The sequence below is a fragment of the Stegostoma tigrinum genome, chromosome 17 (genome assembly GCF_030684315.1).
Source record: "Stegostoma tigrinum isolate sSteTig4 chromosome 17, sSteTig4.hap1, whole genome shotgun sequence".
Lineage (NCBI taxonomy): Eukaryota > Metazoa > Chordata > Chondrichthyes > Orectolobiformes > Stegostomatidae > Stegostoma > Stegostoma tigrinum.
Window position 1 is genome coordinate 34,791,009 of NC_081370.1, and position 16,042 is coordinate 34,807,050.

General features: G+C 42.4%; 1 protein-coding gene and 1 long non-coding RNA gene across 3 annotated transcripts in view; one reads left to right on the forward strand and one right to left on the reverse strand.

Moving 5' to 3' along the window:
- LOC132210679 (uncharacterized) overlaps nucleotides 1–11,175 on the reverse strand; it is a 65,196-nt gene extending 54,021 nt beyond the window's left edge. Inside the window, exon 1 of the long non-coding RNA XR_009446818.1 lies at nucleotides 11,079–11,175. This is a non-coding gene — a long non-coding RNA (uncharacterized LOC132210679). The remainder of the gene's footprint in view (nucleotides 1–11,078) is intronic.
- LOC125459308 (uncharacterized oxidoreductase YjmC-like) overlaps nucleotides 1–16,042 on the forward strand; it is a 128,343-nt gene that overhangs the window by 35,978 nt on the left and 76,323 nt on the right. The window lies entirely within an intron of this gene.

Below are 16,042 nucleotides of genomic sequence, written 5' to 3' on the forward strand. Positions count from 1 at the left end.
AGTCAGTTTTGAATCAATCATTTGGGAAATAGTGCTGAAGGAAGTTTAACCGAAGCACATCATATAATTGGTAAGCAGCAACAAATGTATAGAATGAAATTAATCACAGAAAGCCTTTGTAATTAATTGCTTTTCTAACATACTAAAGTAAGGAGGCCTCACATATACATCCTCAAACCTGTTCCATTATTCTGTTAAACCACTCCCTGCTTTTGCTCCATATCAGAATGCTGTGCTTAACAAAGATCTACAAATCTTAATTTTGAAATTTTCAATTAATTTCCAACCTCAGCAAGTATTAGGAGAGAGTGTTCCAGCTGTCCACCGTCCATTGTGTGGACACAGTACTTCCCTGCATCAGATAGATAACATCCATTAGCTCTCCTTGGTCTTACCCAATTGATACCTCCTCAAAGAATTCTAACAGATTTGTCAGGCATGATCTCCCCTTGATGAAGCCATGCTGACTTTGCCCTCTTTTACCACACACTTCCAAGCATTCAGAAATCTCATCTTTCACAATGGACTCCAAAATCTTATCAACGACCGAGATCAGTCCATCTGCATATTGAGATCCCCCATGATCACTGTAACCTTGCCTTTCTTACACACCTTTTCTATCTCTTGGTGTATCTTGTGCTCCAAATCCCGACTACTATTTGGAGGCCTATACATAACTCCCATTATGGTCTTTTTTACCTTTGTGGTTCCTCGACTCTACCCACACAGATTCTACATCATCTGACCACACTTTGTTTCCTGTCATTAATTTACTTTCATTTCTTACTAATAAGGCAACTCCACTACCTCTGCCTACATGCCTGTCTTTTCAATAAGATGTATATCCTTGGATATTTAACTTCCAGTCCTGATCCCCTTGCAGCCACAACATCATATCTGCTAATTTCAATATGCACCAGAAGCTCATTTACCTTAATTCATATATTTTGTGCATTCAGATAAAACACAGTCTTATATTGACCATCCCTCTTCTCACTGTTATTCATTTATACAATGTGCTTGAAGTTCGATTCTTAACCCTTTCCAAACACTCTGTCTATCTATCTGTCCTTTCTCTAAGACATATTTCTTTGGATATTTTGATCCTAGTCCTGATCACCTTGCAGCCAGACTCTGTGATAGCTATAGCATCATATCCGCCAATTTCAACCTGAGCGTCAAGCTCATTTTCCTCGTTTCATATACTGTGTGCTTTGGAGTACAATACTCTCAGTCCTGTATTGACCGTTCTCCTTCTCATAGTTGTCCTCTTACCAGTTGTGTATGAAGTTAGATTCCCAACACTTTCCATACTCTATTCTATTACATGTTCTGGAAACTTTAATAACCTATCCTCCAATTTAATTTTTCATTTAATAATCTGTTGTGTGCCTGGCGTCTGGAAGTCCATATGGGCAACAGCAACCAACAGTCACCTATCGACCTTACGAACATGGCAAAATATCTAACTTGAATACTGTGCAATATTAAACACCTATTCATGCTCATCTTATATCTACATCTCAGTAATGGCCATTATATCATCATTTAATCATAGAATAATACTGTACAAAGGAGAACATCAGTTCATCATGCCCATGTCAGCTATCTGATAGAGCCATTTAATTACTCATCTTTCTGCAGGAAGTGTGTCTTCTTGCAAATCTTATCTGATGTCATGGACTGGTTGGAGCAGCAGTTAGAGGCAATGAGCAATTTACAGGAGCTAGTGGGTGTGATGGATGGCAGCTGTAGGAAAGGAGAAGAACTGCAGATACAGTCAGGTAGATGGGTTACCTCCAGGCAAGGTAAGAGAGAGTGGCAAGTGGTGCAGGGGTCTCCTGTGGCTATCCCCATCTCAAACAAGTATGCTGTTTTGGAAAATGTAGAGGATGATGGACTGTCAGGGGAATGTAGCACTGACAGCCAGCTTTCTGGTACCAAGACCGGCTCTACCGTAATGAAGGGCACGTCAGGATGCTTGGAAATGTGACAGGGGACTCTCCAGACATTTCTGTGGCTGGCAACATACCTGGATGGTGTGTTGTCTCCCTCGTGCCAGGATCAACAATATCTCAGAGAGCACAAAAGCTGACGTTTTGGGCCTAGACCCTTCATCTGATGAAGGGTCTAGGCCCGAAACGTCAGCTTTTGTGTTCCTGAGATGCTGCTTGATCTGCTGTGTTCATCCAGCTTCACACTTTGTTATCTTGGATTCTCCAGCATCTGCAGTTCCCATTATCTCTGATCACAATTTTAACCTCACTGTGAAGCCTCTTCCAGGGATGCCTAACCTGAAGAAGTTACCCTCCTCCCTCCGGACCAACCTCAGGGAATCTCTCTCCCACTGCAACTCTCTTGTAAGCTCTGATGAAGGGTCTAGGCCTGAAACATCAGCTTTTGTGCTCCTGAGATGCTGCTTGGCCTGCTGTGTTCGTCCAGCTTCACACTTTGTTATCTTGGATTCTCCAGCATCTGCAGTTCCCATTATCTCATATCTCAGACAGCATGCAGAATATTGTCAAAGCGGAGAGGGACCAGCAGAAAGTTGCTGTACCCATTGGAACTAATAAAATAAGAAGGGAAAAGGACGGGGTTCTGAGGAGAGAATGTAGGAAGTTAGGCATAAATTTAAAAAGTAGCTTCTCAAGGGCAGTGATATCTGGATTACTCCCAGTGCCACAAGCTAATGAGGGTAGCAATAGGAGGATAGAACAGATGATTGTGTGGCAGAGGAGCTCATGCAGGAGGGAAGGATTCACATTTTTGCATCATTAGAATCTCTTCTAGGATAGAAGTGATCTGTATAAGAAGGATGGATTGCACCAAAATAGGAGGGGGATTAACATACAGGCAGGAAGATTTGCTAGACCTGCTCAGGGGGGTTTATAAGAGTTGTTGGGGGGAGGACCAAAGGTTTTTTCCTTGGCTGAGGGATGACCTTACATAATTTTATAAAATCATGAGGGACATGGATAGGGTGAATAATCAAGGTCTTTTCCTCAAGGCGGGGGAGTCCAAAACTAGACAGCATAGGTTTAAAGTGTGAGGCAAAAGATTTAAAAGGGACCTAAGGGACAGCTTTTTCATGCAGAGTGTGCTGTATGTATGGAATGAGCTGCCAGACGAAGTGGAGGAGGTTCTAAGATTGCAACATTTAAAAGACATCTGGAGGGGTACTTAAATAGGAAGGGTCTAGAGGGATATGGGCCAAATGCTGGCAAATGGGACTAGATTAATTTAAGATTTTTGGTCAGCATGGATGAGTTGGACCAAAGAGTCTGTTTCCATGATGTACAGCTCTATGACTCAATGACTTTATTTATTACTTCAGTTTGTAATTCCACAAGACGATAAAATCATAAGAAACAGGAACAGAAGAAGACCAATCAGCCCCTCCAGCCTAAACCACCATGCAACAGGATCATGGCTGATCTGCCATTCCTCACATACATTTTCCTGCCTTTTCCCCTTAACCTTTGATTTCTCTGATCAAGAATCTATGTATCTCAGACTTAAACGTACACAAGGTCTCTGTCCTCAAAGATCTCTGTGGGAAGGAGTTCTAAAGAATCACAATCCTCTAGGAGAAGAAATTCCTCTTTTTTCAGTCTTAAATAGACACCTTTTGTTCTAATACCATGCCCTCTGGTTCCTGCTCTCCCTTGAGAAGAAATATCCTCTTAGCATTTATCCTACCTAAACCCCTTAAGAATTCTATAGGTCTCAACAAGATCACCCTTTATTCTTTGAAACTCCACCGAGTAGAATCCCAACCTGTTTAGCCTTTGATCATAAGACAATCCCTCCATATCGGGGATCATCCGAGTGAATCTTCTCTGAACTGCCTCCAATGAAATAATATTTTTTCTTAAATAAGGAGACCATAATTGCTCACAATATTTCAGATGTGGCCTCACCAGTACCTTGTACAGTTGTACAGTTCCCTATTTATATTTTTTGCTTTCAGATTTTGTCCGTCTTATTTTCCAATCTCGAGTTGATCAGTTCTGATATTGTGATTACATAAACCTTTCCCACTTATCATTGGTTTAAAGACCTTCTTACAGTTCTATTTATCCCTTCTGTGAGGACCCTGGTCTTAGTCCAGGTCAAGAATAGCACTTCCCTGTGATACAATTCATTCATACCATATCCTAGTGCTAATCTCACACGAAATGTAAGTCCTCTTCATAGGACACCTTAGTGCCCATAAATGCCAGGCAATGACCATATCCAAGGAGACAGAATCTAACCATTGCACCCTGACTGAGGTTAACCATTGACCAGAAATATAATTGGACTAATCATCTAAATACTGTGGCTACAACAGCAGGTCAGAGGCTAGGAATCATGCAGAAAGTAACTCCCCTCTTGACTCTCCAAAGTCTATTCATCTGCTACAAGACACAAGTCAGGAATGTGATGAAAACTCCCACATCCCGAGATGAATCCAGCTTTGACAATACACAAGAAGCCTAACATCATCTAGGACAAAGCAGTCATCTTGGTTCGTACCACAAACATTCACTCCCTCCACCACCAATGCTCAGAAGCAGTTGTGTGTCCCATCTCCAAGATGCACCGTAGAAATAGACACAATCTTTCGCACCTATGTCCACTACAATTTGGAAGGACAAGGGCAAGCAGCTACAGCTACCTGCAAATTCCTCTCTAAGCGACTCACTACCCTGACTTGGAAATATATCACCATTCCTTCAGTGTCACTGGTTCAAAATCTCGGAACCCCCGTAATTACATTGTAGGTCAACCGTCACCAAATGGTTCGAGAAGGCAGATTGCCACCACCTTCTCAAGGGCAACTAAAATAGCAACAAAAGCAGTATCTTTCATTTTTCTAAACTCGGACAAATATGGGCACAACCTACTCAATCATTCCTCATAAGACAACCCATTCATCCCAGAAATCAACCTCATGAACCTCCTTTGAATTGCATTCAATGTAACTATATCTTTCCTTAAACTAAGACGCCAAATCTGTATGAAATAATCTACATTTTGTAAAGACATATCAAAACATCTTTATTTTTATACTCTAATCTCCTCGTAATGAAGGCCAACAGCATCCATAATATTTTGTTTTTATTACCTAGTGCTCTGATCTTCTGTACATTAAAGTATCACAAAATGCCCTTTAGAAATCCAAACACACTACCCTCCTGGCTCCTGTTCAAAAAATCACAGCATTGTTACAGCACAGAAGGACGCCCATTTGGCCTAGTGTGACTGTATCAACCTGTTATATGAGTGTTATTATCTAGTGCCAATCTCCTGCATTTTCCCTTTTCCCTCTTTATCCACACACATCATTATCTGGAACTAGGGGTCATATTTTATAAATAAGTGGCTGCTCACTTAAGACAGAGATGAGGAGAACTTTTCCTCACAGAGTGGCATGAGTGTTTGGAACTCTCTTCCTCAAAGGGCAGTGAAAGCTGAGTCTCTTTTTTTTAAAAGTTAGAAGTGGATGATTTAGCAAGGCAGTCAAAAGTTATGGGAGTAGGCATAATGTGGAGTATTCGCATCATCTATGATCTACTGTAGATCTAATTCAAGGAGTTGAGTGAACTACTTGACTTCTTATTGGTATTTTGTATGTTTACCATTTTTGTTACATCCTTAAAGAACTCAATTAATCAAACATAATTTGCTTTGCATAAAACTGTTTGTATTATATCCTACATCTTCTTTAATATGGCTGTATTTTGTATAACTGCAAATTGTGGAACATATATGGTGCGTTATTTAAGTATTCACTGCATGTGATGTAGAAAATGTATGTAATCTATGTATACTTTATGTTGAATGTGTTAGAAATGTATGGTATATATTTTATATGTAGTGTATATTGTAGATGTCACATATATTGAGTATATTGTAAATGCAGCAATTTGTGAACGCACAGCCAACATTTCGGTTTGCCCCAACTAGAACATAGAACATGGAAAAGTATAGCACAGTACAGGCCCTTCGGCCCACCACGTTGTGCCGTGGAATAATCCCAATCCAAAAATAACCTAACCTAATTTACATTCCCCTCAATTCACTGCTGTCCATGTGCATGTCCAGCAGTCGCTTAAATGTCACTAATGGCTCTGCTTCCACCACTACCACTGGCAAAGTATTCCATGCACTCACAACTCTCTGGGTGAAGAACCTCCCTCTGACATCTCCTCTATACCTTCCTCCTAACACCTTAAAACTATGCGTCGTGGCAGTCAATCCTGCCCTGGGGAAAAGTCTCTAACTATCGACTCTATCCATTCCTCTCATTACCTTGTACACCTCGATCAGGTCACCGCTCTTCCTCCTTCTCTCCAGAGAGCAAAGTCCGAGCTCAGTCAACCTCCTCAACCTGGTAAACCTCCTCTGCACCCTCTCCAAAGCCTCCACATCTTTCCTATAATAGGGCAACCGGAACTGGACACAATATTCCAGTGTGGTCTCACCAGGGTTTTGTAGAGCTGCAGCATAACCTCGCGGCTCTTAAACTCGATCCCCCTGTTAATGAAAGCCAAAACACCATATGCTTTCTTAACAACCTTATCCACTTGTGTGGCAACTTTGAGGGAGCTATGCACTTGAACACCAAGATCCCGCTGTTCCTATACACTGCAGAGAATCTGCCTTTAATCCTATATTCAGCATCTAAATTCGACCTTCCAAAGTGCATCACTTCGCGTTTATCCAGGTTGAACTCCATCTGCCATTTCTCAGCCCACCTCTGCATACTGTCAATGTCTCGCTGAAGCCTGCAATAGCCCTCAATACTATCAACGGCACCTCCAACCTTTGTGTCAGCAGCAAACATACTAACCCACCCCTCAACCTCCACATCCAAGTCATTTATAAAAACTACAAACAGCAGAGGCCCAAGAACAGAGCCCAGCGGGTCACCACTCAGTACTGACCTCCAGGCAGAATATTTACCATCTACAACCACTCTCTGCCTCCTGTCAGCCAACCAATTCTCAATCCAGACAGCCAAGTCACCCTGATTTCCATACCTCCTGACTTTATGAAAGTGCCTGCCGTGGGGAACCTTATCAAATGCTTTGCTGAAGTCCATGTGCACCACATCCACTGCTCGTCCCTCGTCAACCTGTCTCATGACCTCCTCAAAGAACTCAATCACATTTGTAAGGCATGACCCGCCCCTCACAAAGCCATGCTGACTCCCTTCAATCACGCTTTGTGCATGTGCAACAGCACATCCACGTGAAATTTGACAGGGCAGGTCCTCGTCTTCCTGAAACAAATTTTCTGCTGTCTGGATAACTCTGGGGAGGCTTCCAGCGCTTGGCAGGGGCAGCAATTGACATAGTTGCATGATTGGGACTACAGTAGATGAAAATAAAGGCATCACCTACTCACTAACACTCAGTTGGGTTTCTACCAGGGCCACCCAGCTCCTGGCCTCATTGATGCCCTGCTTCAAACATGGACAAAAGAGGTGAGGGAGTGAGGGCGACAGTGATTGTTCTTGACATCAAGGCCACATTTGACCAAATGTGGCATCCAGGGAACCGAGCAAAACTGGTTTTAACGGGAATGGGGGGAAAGATCCCTGCTCGTAGGAGTCAGACTGAGCACAAAAAAGATGGATATGTTTGTCTGGAGTTAGAATCTTGGCGGCACACTGCATGGAAATAAGCCTTTCTGCCCAACACATTATGCATCCAGAGATTATGACATTGAAGGCTCTGCTTCATGGTGCCAAATTCCTCATTACAACTATTCACAAACTCCATTTTTGTCCTGCCTACAATGACTGGATTCTCCACCTCCCACCGCAAGGTCTTTTCCCGTCTGAGCAAATAAGACCCTAAGATATATGAGCAGAATTAGGCTATTCTGCACACTGAGTCTGCTCTGTCATTCAAGCACGGCTGACATACTTCTGAACCCCATTCTCCTGCCTTCTCCCCATAACCCTTGATGCACTTACTGGTCCACAAACCTATTTATCTCTGTCTTAAGTACACTCAATGACTTAGCCTTTGCAGTCTTCTGTGGCAATGGCTTCCACAGTTACAGACTCTCACTCTTTGCTGCACAGAATAGTGTCAATCCCACTGACTATACTACGTTGCGTTTATCAAGCCCCATTGAAAGTGTTTTTTTACCACAGTGCGATGGTCAATTTGCACATCCACCCTAAAGCTCATGCATTCTAGTTCCGCTATCAGCCTCATTCATTCACAGAAGAACATGGAAACTAGAAGCGGGAATAAGCCAATCAGCCCTTCAAGCCAAGTCCACCATTCAATAAGATCATGGCTGATCTTACATCTCGATATCATACTCCCACTTTCCTGTATACTTATTGAATCTTTTAACATCTAAAAATCCATCACAGAATCAAAGAATCCCTACAATGCAAAATGTTTTCAGCTGATTAAGTCTACACTGACCCTTCGAAGTGCATCGTGTCTAAGACTGGCCCCTCCATCCTTGCCCCATAACTATGCATTTACCATGCCTCATCCACTTTGCCTGCATATTTTTGGACTGTGGGAAGAAACCGGAGCACCTGGTGGAAACCCACACTGACACAGGGAGAATGTACAAACTCCACATGGACAGTTACCCAAGGGTGGAATCAAAACAGGTCACTGGCACTGTGAGGCAGCAGTGCTGAGCCACCGAGCCACCTTGTCTTGTTCTTGAATACATTCAGTGATGGCCCCCACGGTCTTCTGTGGTTGAAAATTTCACAGATTCACTCTGCTTGAATGACGAGATCTTGTCCTCATCCTAGTCCTAACTGATCTACCCCAAATCCTGAGACTGTGACCCCTGGTCCTAGCACCACAAACAGGGAAAATAGCTTCCCTGCATTGAGTTCATCTGGCTCAGTTCCAACTTTCTGTATTTCAATCAGATCCCCCCCTCATCTTTTTAAACTCTCATGAACACAGGCCCAGTTGAATCCATAACTCCCCACAGGACAGTTCTACTTTCCCCAGTATTAGCGTAATGAATCTCCCCCATCGAACTCTCCCGCGCCTGAAGACTGACCAAATCAGACAAACACAAACTTAAGGGCTGTGACTGCCTCTTGGTGCAAAGAATCCAGGTAACTTGCTCCCCTTGTGATGTGTCCCAGCATCCCTAATTCAGTGTCCAGCTCATAAACACAAGCTACTCAAACATTAAGTGCTTACAGCAAACATGCTTGCACCAGACCATACTGGAACACAGGAGCTCTTACATGTTGTACCCGAGTTCTAATTAATGACTTTGCTATTTTTATTTAATTATATATATTTACTTATGTTTTCATAAAGCTTATTAACTTTACCATCAGTTGCATCATGTTCAACCTTAGGAATAGAATAAGCCACAGTCACCACTTCTTCTCTAGCACTGGAAGAATAAATTACTGAAGGCTGAGAAGTTAGAAAAGGCAATGGTAATTTTTTTTCTTGATTCAATCTCGGGATGAGGGCGTCGCTGGCGAGGCAGCATTTATTGCCCAGCCCTGATTACCCAGAGGGCAGTTAAAAGTCAACCACATTGCTGTGGGTCTGGAGTCACATGCAGACCAGGCCAGGTAAGGATGACAGTTGCCTTCCCTAAAAGGCATTAGTGAACCTGATGAGCTTTTCCAACAAGCAACAACGGATTCATGGTCATCATCAGATTGTGAATTCCGGATATTTATTGAATTCAAATTCCACCAGCGGGATTTGAATCCAGGTCCCCAGAACATGATTTGTCTCTCTGGATTAACAGTCCAGTGACAATACCATGAGGCCATCGCCTCCCCTAAGATGGATAATTTATACATCCCTAACACAAAAGGCTGAGTTAACTCAGTTGAGATTTGGGTTAATCAAGCCCAAACGCTCTTCAATGGTGAATTTGTTACAACTCCACTTAAAATTGGCAACTTCTGAACTTAAACTGCACAATTCAGTTATTGCCAATAAATTACAAATAAAATTAGGTTTGTCCAAAGGGTTAAGACTTTCTTACCCACAAACCACCTGTATTCAGTTCAGTGGATCTACATTCTGGCCAACACATATCATTCAATCAATATCACAAAGTAAGTGGTCATTTTTACAGTTCTGTTTGTGAAAGCCTTCTGTGCATATATTTGTTGCTGTGTTTCCGACATTACAATCATACTTCGAAAAATTACTTCATTGGTTATACAGTGCTTTTAGTTGTTTAGTGGCTGTGGAAGCTGAAATATGAACCAAAGTTCTTTGTTCTTGTTTTTCATTTAACGTCACAAATGTTGTCTGTCACTCCTAATTATACATTATTTCAAGTATTTTTAGCCTACATGAATGCATCTAAATAGATCTAAACACATAGGTATATTTGCCTAGAATCCAGAATTTCCTTTGGTACCTTTTGGAGTCGCAATGATCTAACAGGGGCACAGATCCAGAGTCCTATTATCAATCTACTTACCTAATGAGTGAAAAAGTTCAGTCATTTTTGGATGGTCCCAACAAGTACCCTGAGACTGGTGGCTAGATAGAGGATGCACAGAACATAGAAGCTTCCACTATAACACTCTGAAAATATTTCTTATCAGAAGTATTATCTATTAATATATGAGATTCAATGGCAAGCCATTCAGAACTGAAATCAGGAATCACTTTTATCTTAATACAAACAACAGTCAAGATCTCAAATACTCTCTCGTAAAACAATGTGGGTGCTGGATCAATAAGAATGTGTGTGACTGAAATTATTTTTGATAGCTAAGGGTATGAAGGGATATAGGAGAAAGGGAGGTAAACAGACTGACGACAAAAAATGCCGGAGACCGCAGTAGGTCAGGCAGCAGCCATGGAGAGAAAGCAAGCTAATGTTTTCAGTCGACGTGATTTTTCAGCAGGTAAACAGAGTTGAAGCTCAGACTAGCCGTGGTTTAACTGAATGGTTTATGCACATAACAGCAAAACCGGTCTGCTTCTGCACCCATTTAGAATGGTTCCTTCCGTTTTATGCACTGTTTTTCCGACCAAACTTAACCACTTCACAATTTTCTGTATTACATTTAATCTACAACATCAACTGGTGCCTCTCCTCACCTTGACGTCCAACTTGCAGCCTCTGTCCGCTCCCAAACCTCTGGGTTGTGCCCTCTCCTGCTTCTCAATCTCCAAGTAACAGCCTCTTTTCCTTCCCTCCGTGACCTCAGGGTTGCAGTCTCTGCCTCCTCACTTCCTGCTGCTATTCAACAATAAATAAAACACAGAACACAGAACATTACAGCACAGTACAGGCCCTTCGGCCCTCGATGTTGTGTCGACCTGTCATACCGATCTCAAGCCCATCTAACCAACACTACTCCGTGTACGTCCATATGCTTATCCAATGACGACTTGAATGTACCTAAAGTTGGCGAATCTACTACCGTTGCAGGCAAAGCGTTCCATTCCCTTACTACTCTCCGAGTCGAGAAACTACCTCTGACATCTGTCCTGTATCTTTCACCCCTCAATTTAAAGCTATGCCCCGTTGCGCTCGCCGTCACCATCCCAGGAAAAAGGCTCTCCCTATCCACCCTATCTAACCCTCTGATTATTTTATATGTTTCAATTAAGTCACCTCTCAGCCTTCTTCTCTCTAATGAAAACAGCCTCAAGTCCCTCAGCCTTTCCTCCTAAGACCTTCCCTCCATACCAGGCAACATCCTAGTAAATCTCCTCTGCACCCTTGCCAAAGCTTCCACATCCTTCTTATAATGCGGTGACCAGAACTGTACACAATACTCCAAGTGCGGCCGCACCAGAGCTTTGTACAGCTTCATCATAGCCTCTTGGTTAGGGAACTCGATCCCTCTATTAATAAAAGCTAAAACACTGTATGCCTTCTTAACAGCCCTGTCAACCTGGGTGGCAACTTTTCAGGATCTGTGTACATGGTACAATTTTAGTTAATTTCATTTATCGAATATTTGATATTATAGCAGCACTAAGTAGAGCTTAAGACTAAAAATGGCAGGAGATCCCAGACCCAGGTTATGCTGCTCTTGCTCAATGTGAGAGCTCAGGGACGTGGCTGATGTCCGTGACTCCTTCACGTGCAGGGAGTGCGTCCAGCTGCAGCTCTCATTAGACCACATGACGGCTCTGGATGGACTCACTTTGGAGCATCCGCGATAGCACATTCAGCAAATTGGTCACATCGCTAATTAGGATAGCTGAGGGAGAAAGGGAATGGGTGACCAAAAGGCAGAAGAAAAAAAGCAGGAAGGCAGTGGTGTCCCCTGTGGTCATCTCCCTCCAAAACACGAAGGGCAGGAAAAAGAGTGGCTATAGCCACAGGGGATTCTACTGTAAGGGGAGGAGATAGGCGGTTCTATGGTCAAAAACATGGTATGTTGCCTCCCAGGTCCACCGGTCAGAGATGTGTCAGATTGACTGCAGGACATCCCGAAGGGGGAGGGTGAACAACCAGTTGTCATGGTGCATATAGGCGTCAATGATATGGATTAAAAAAAAAACACAATGAGGTTCTACAAGCAGAATTTAGGGAGTTAGGAGCCAAGTTAAAAACTAAGACCTCAGAGGTAGTAATCTCAGGATTGCTACCAGTGCCACATGCTTGTCAGAGTCGAAATGAAGAAATAGGCAGGATAAATGAGTGGTTTGAGAGATGGTGCAGGAGGGAGGGGTTCAGATTTTTGGGACATTGGGACCGGTTCTGGGGGAGGTGGGACTATTACAAATCGGACCGTCTACACCTGGAGCCAATGTCCTCGGGGCTGCTTTTGCTAACGCTGTTGGGGAGGATTTAAACTAATGTGGCAGGGGGATGGGAGCCAAATGCAGAGGTTAATGGGCAGTAACCAGATAATAACTACAGCCTGTAAGGAACTAGATAATGAAGTCAGTGTGACTAAGAGGAAGAGTAGACACAGAGCAGATGATGGACGCAGACGGACAGGTGGTCTGAGGTGCATTTGTTTCAATGCAAGAAGTGTGTAGTGAGCTATCAACGCAAGGTAGCTCAACTGTGGGGTCCTTACAAAAGTTCTCAAAACTGAACAAGTTGAACTGCTGGGACAGGACAGATTTAGCAAATATCATGTGTGGCACAGCACAATTTTTGACAAAACAAATCTGAATTCTCAGACAAAGATGCATGAAAATTGATGCTATCATAAATCATGAACTATATTCAGAATTCTCATAAAGCTAAATGATAAACTATCAAGAACTACTGTAATATTTATATTTTATTATCTACAATCTGATTTAAGTATTTCACAAACAATGAAAACGCATATTTTTTCACATTTTTCATTTGAGTGGTTCAGCCAGTTATTTTCTAACCACCATCTTTAACAGGCCGGAAAGCCATAACTAGTGTAGTGCCACAGGGATCAGTCCAAGGACGACAATTATTTACTCTCTATATTCATAACTTAGAGGAGGGGACAAGGCATAAAGCCATCCAAATTTGCTGATGCTACAAAAATAGAGTAAGGGAATGTTGTCATGAGGACATAAAGAATCTACAAGGGGATAGACAGGTCGAGCAAGTCTGAAAAAAGTTGGCAGAGAGAGTTTAATATAGGAAAGTACACTTTGGTAGGAAGAATCAAAAGATAGACTCTTACCTAAATAGAGGGAGACTCTAAAAAAAATGCAGGTTAGGGGACTTGGATGCTCTCGTCCATGAAACACATACCAGCATGCAGGTGAATGATTGCTTTATTGCTGCCACATGTACTGAGATACTGTGAAAAGTGTTGATTTGCATGCTGTGTAGGCAAATCACACCGTACAAAGTGCAGAATAGTGTTACAGCCACAGAGGAGATGCTGAGAGAGAGAGATCAGAATTAACATTTGAGAGGTCCGTTCAAAAGTCACAACAGGAAAGAGGCTGTTCTTAAATCTATTTGTACGCTTATTCAAACTGATATCCTCTGCCCGACAGAAGGGGACGGAAGAGAGTATAATCAGAGTGAGGGGGTATTTTGATTATGTTGGTTGCTTTCTCAAGGCAGTGGGAAGTGTAGATGGAGTCAAGGGATGGAAGGCTAGTTTGCGTGATGGATTGGGCTGTGCTCATGATTCTCTTTAGCTTCTTGCAGTCTTGGGAACAGCAACTGCCATACCACACAGTGATGCATCCAGATAGGATGCATCTACAAAAATAGGTAGGGTCCTCATGGACATGCTGAATTTCCTTAGCCTCCTTGACCATCATGTCGACATGGGTAGACCAGGACAGATTATTGGTGAGCAACATTCCCAGGAACTTCACACTATCAACCATCTCCACCTCAGCACCATTGCTGCAGACAGAAGCTTCCTGAAATCAATGACCAGCTCCGTCATTTTGCTTATGCTGATGGACAGATTGTTATCTTTCCATCATGCCAGCAAGCACTCAATTGCTTTTCCTGTAATCTGACTTATTGTTGTTTGAGGTCCACCTACAATGGAAGCGTCATCAGCAAACTTGTAAATGGAGTTGGAGCCACACAGTCATGATTGCATAAGGAGTATAGAGTAGGGGCAGCTTTGCTGGGCACCGGTGTTGAGGCTTATGGTGGAGGAAGTGTTGTCACCTACCCTTACTGATTGTGGTCTCTGGGTCAGGAAGTCGAGAATCCTGTTACAGAGAGGGATGCTGAGGTCTCAGAGTTTAGAGAGGAGTTTGTTTGGAATTACAGTGTGGAAGGTGGTGCTCTGATCAATAAGTAACAGCCTGATGTAGGTATCCTTGTTATCCAGACATTCCAGGGATGACTGTCAGGCCAGGGAGACGGTATCAGCTGGAGACCTGTTGCAGTGGTAGGTGAATTGCAAAGGATCAAAACACTTTGGTAGGTTGGAGTTGATGTGAGCCATGACGATGGTGATGCAAGTAATTTGGAAGGCAAATGGATTTTGGCCTTTATTGTAAGGAGGTTTCAGTTTAAAAATGGGGAAGCTTTTTTGCAACTGATCAGGCTATTGAGGAGGTCACACTTGGAGAAATACAAGAAAGGATACACAGCCATAGGAAGCAGTTCAAAAGAGATTCACTGGGCTGATTCATCGGATCATGATTTATCAAGAATGGTTACACAGAAGGTCTTTATTCATTCAAGTTTAGAAGAATGAGGGGTGATCTTACTGAAACACAAAATTTTGAGAGGGCTTGACAGGCTAGATGTGAAGACAATGTTTCCATTAGTGTGGAAATCTCAAACTCAGCGACATAGTTACAGAAGAAGGGAACATTTATTGAAACCTGAGATGCAAAGGAATTTCTTCTTTCAGGAGGTAGCGATTGTTTAGAATACAAGAGAATTGTGAAAGGTAGATCACTGGAAGTATTTAAAGAAGGTGGTAGATAAGATTTTTGAAATAGAGAAGTTGAGCGCTCTGAGAAGCTGGTATGGAAGAGGAATTGAGTCCTGGGCAGGTCAGCCATGTTCTTATCGGATGGTGAGGTAGGGTCAAGAGGTAGAACATCCAGATCCTGGTGCTATTTATGTTTTTGTCTGCTTACTAGAACCGATAAGGAGTTTTATTGTGCTACATGGCCAAGCGAGCTGCTGACACAGAACAAGACTGAAATAATTTGCTCAATAAAACATTTCATGAGGCTTTATGGGATAAAGAAAACTTTCATCTACTACTTTGCTGACATCAATCAAAATCTGCTCAATTGAAAGAAATACATGCAGTTCATACAACTTTATGTCATTCTTCCCTTCAATGCATCAAGTATATCTTTCTTGCAATTCATTAAAGTTTGTCTTTCTCAGGGACTTAAAATATGAGACAATACATAATACTGAAGTGTACAGCAGTGAGCACAATGGTCCAATTCCAAATTCTTTTAGATGGATCGGGAAAAATATCTGCTACCTGCAGCTTCATCCTGAATATATTCAAATTGTTCCAGTCCTGAACCATTTCAGACTGTAGTTCGGATGCTCACATCTCTCACTATTTGGATTTTGTTTTGCGATTACATTCTAAAGTGCAGACTACAGACAAGAACATTGTATTTTTGAAAAAGTAATATTATAAAATTGGATAACT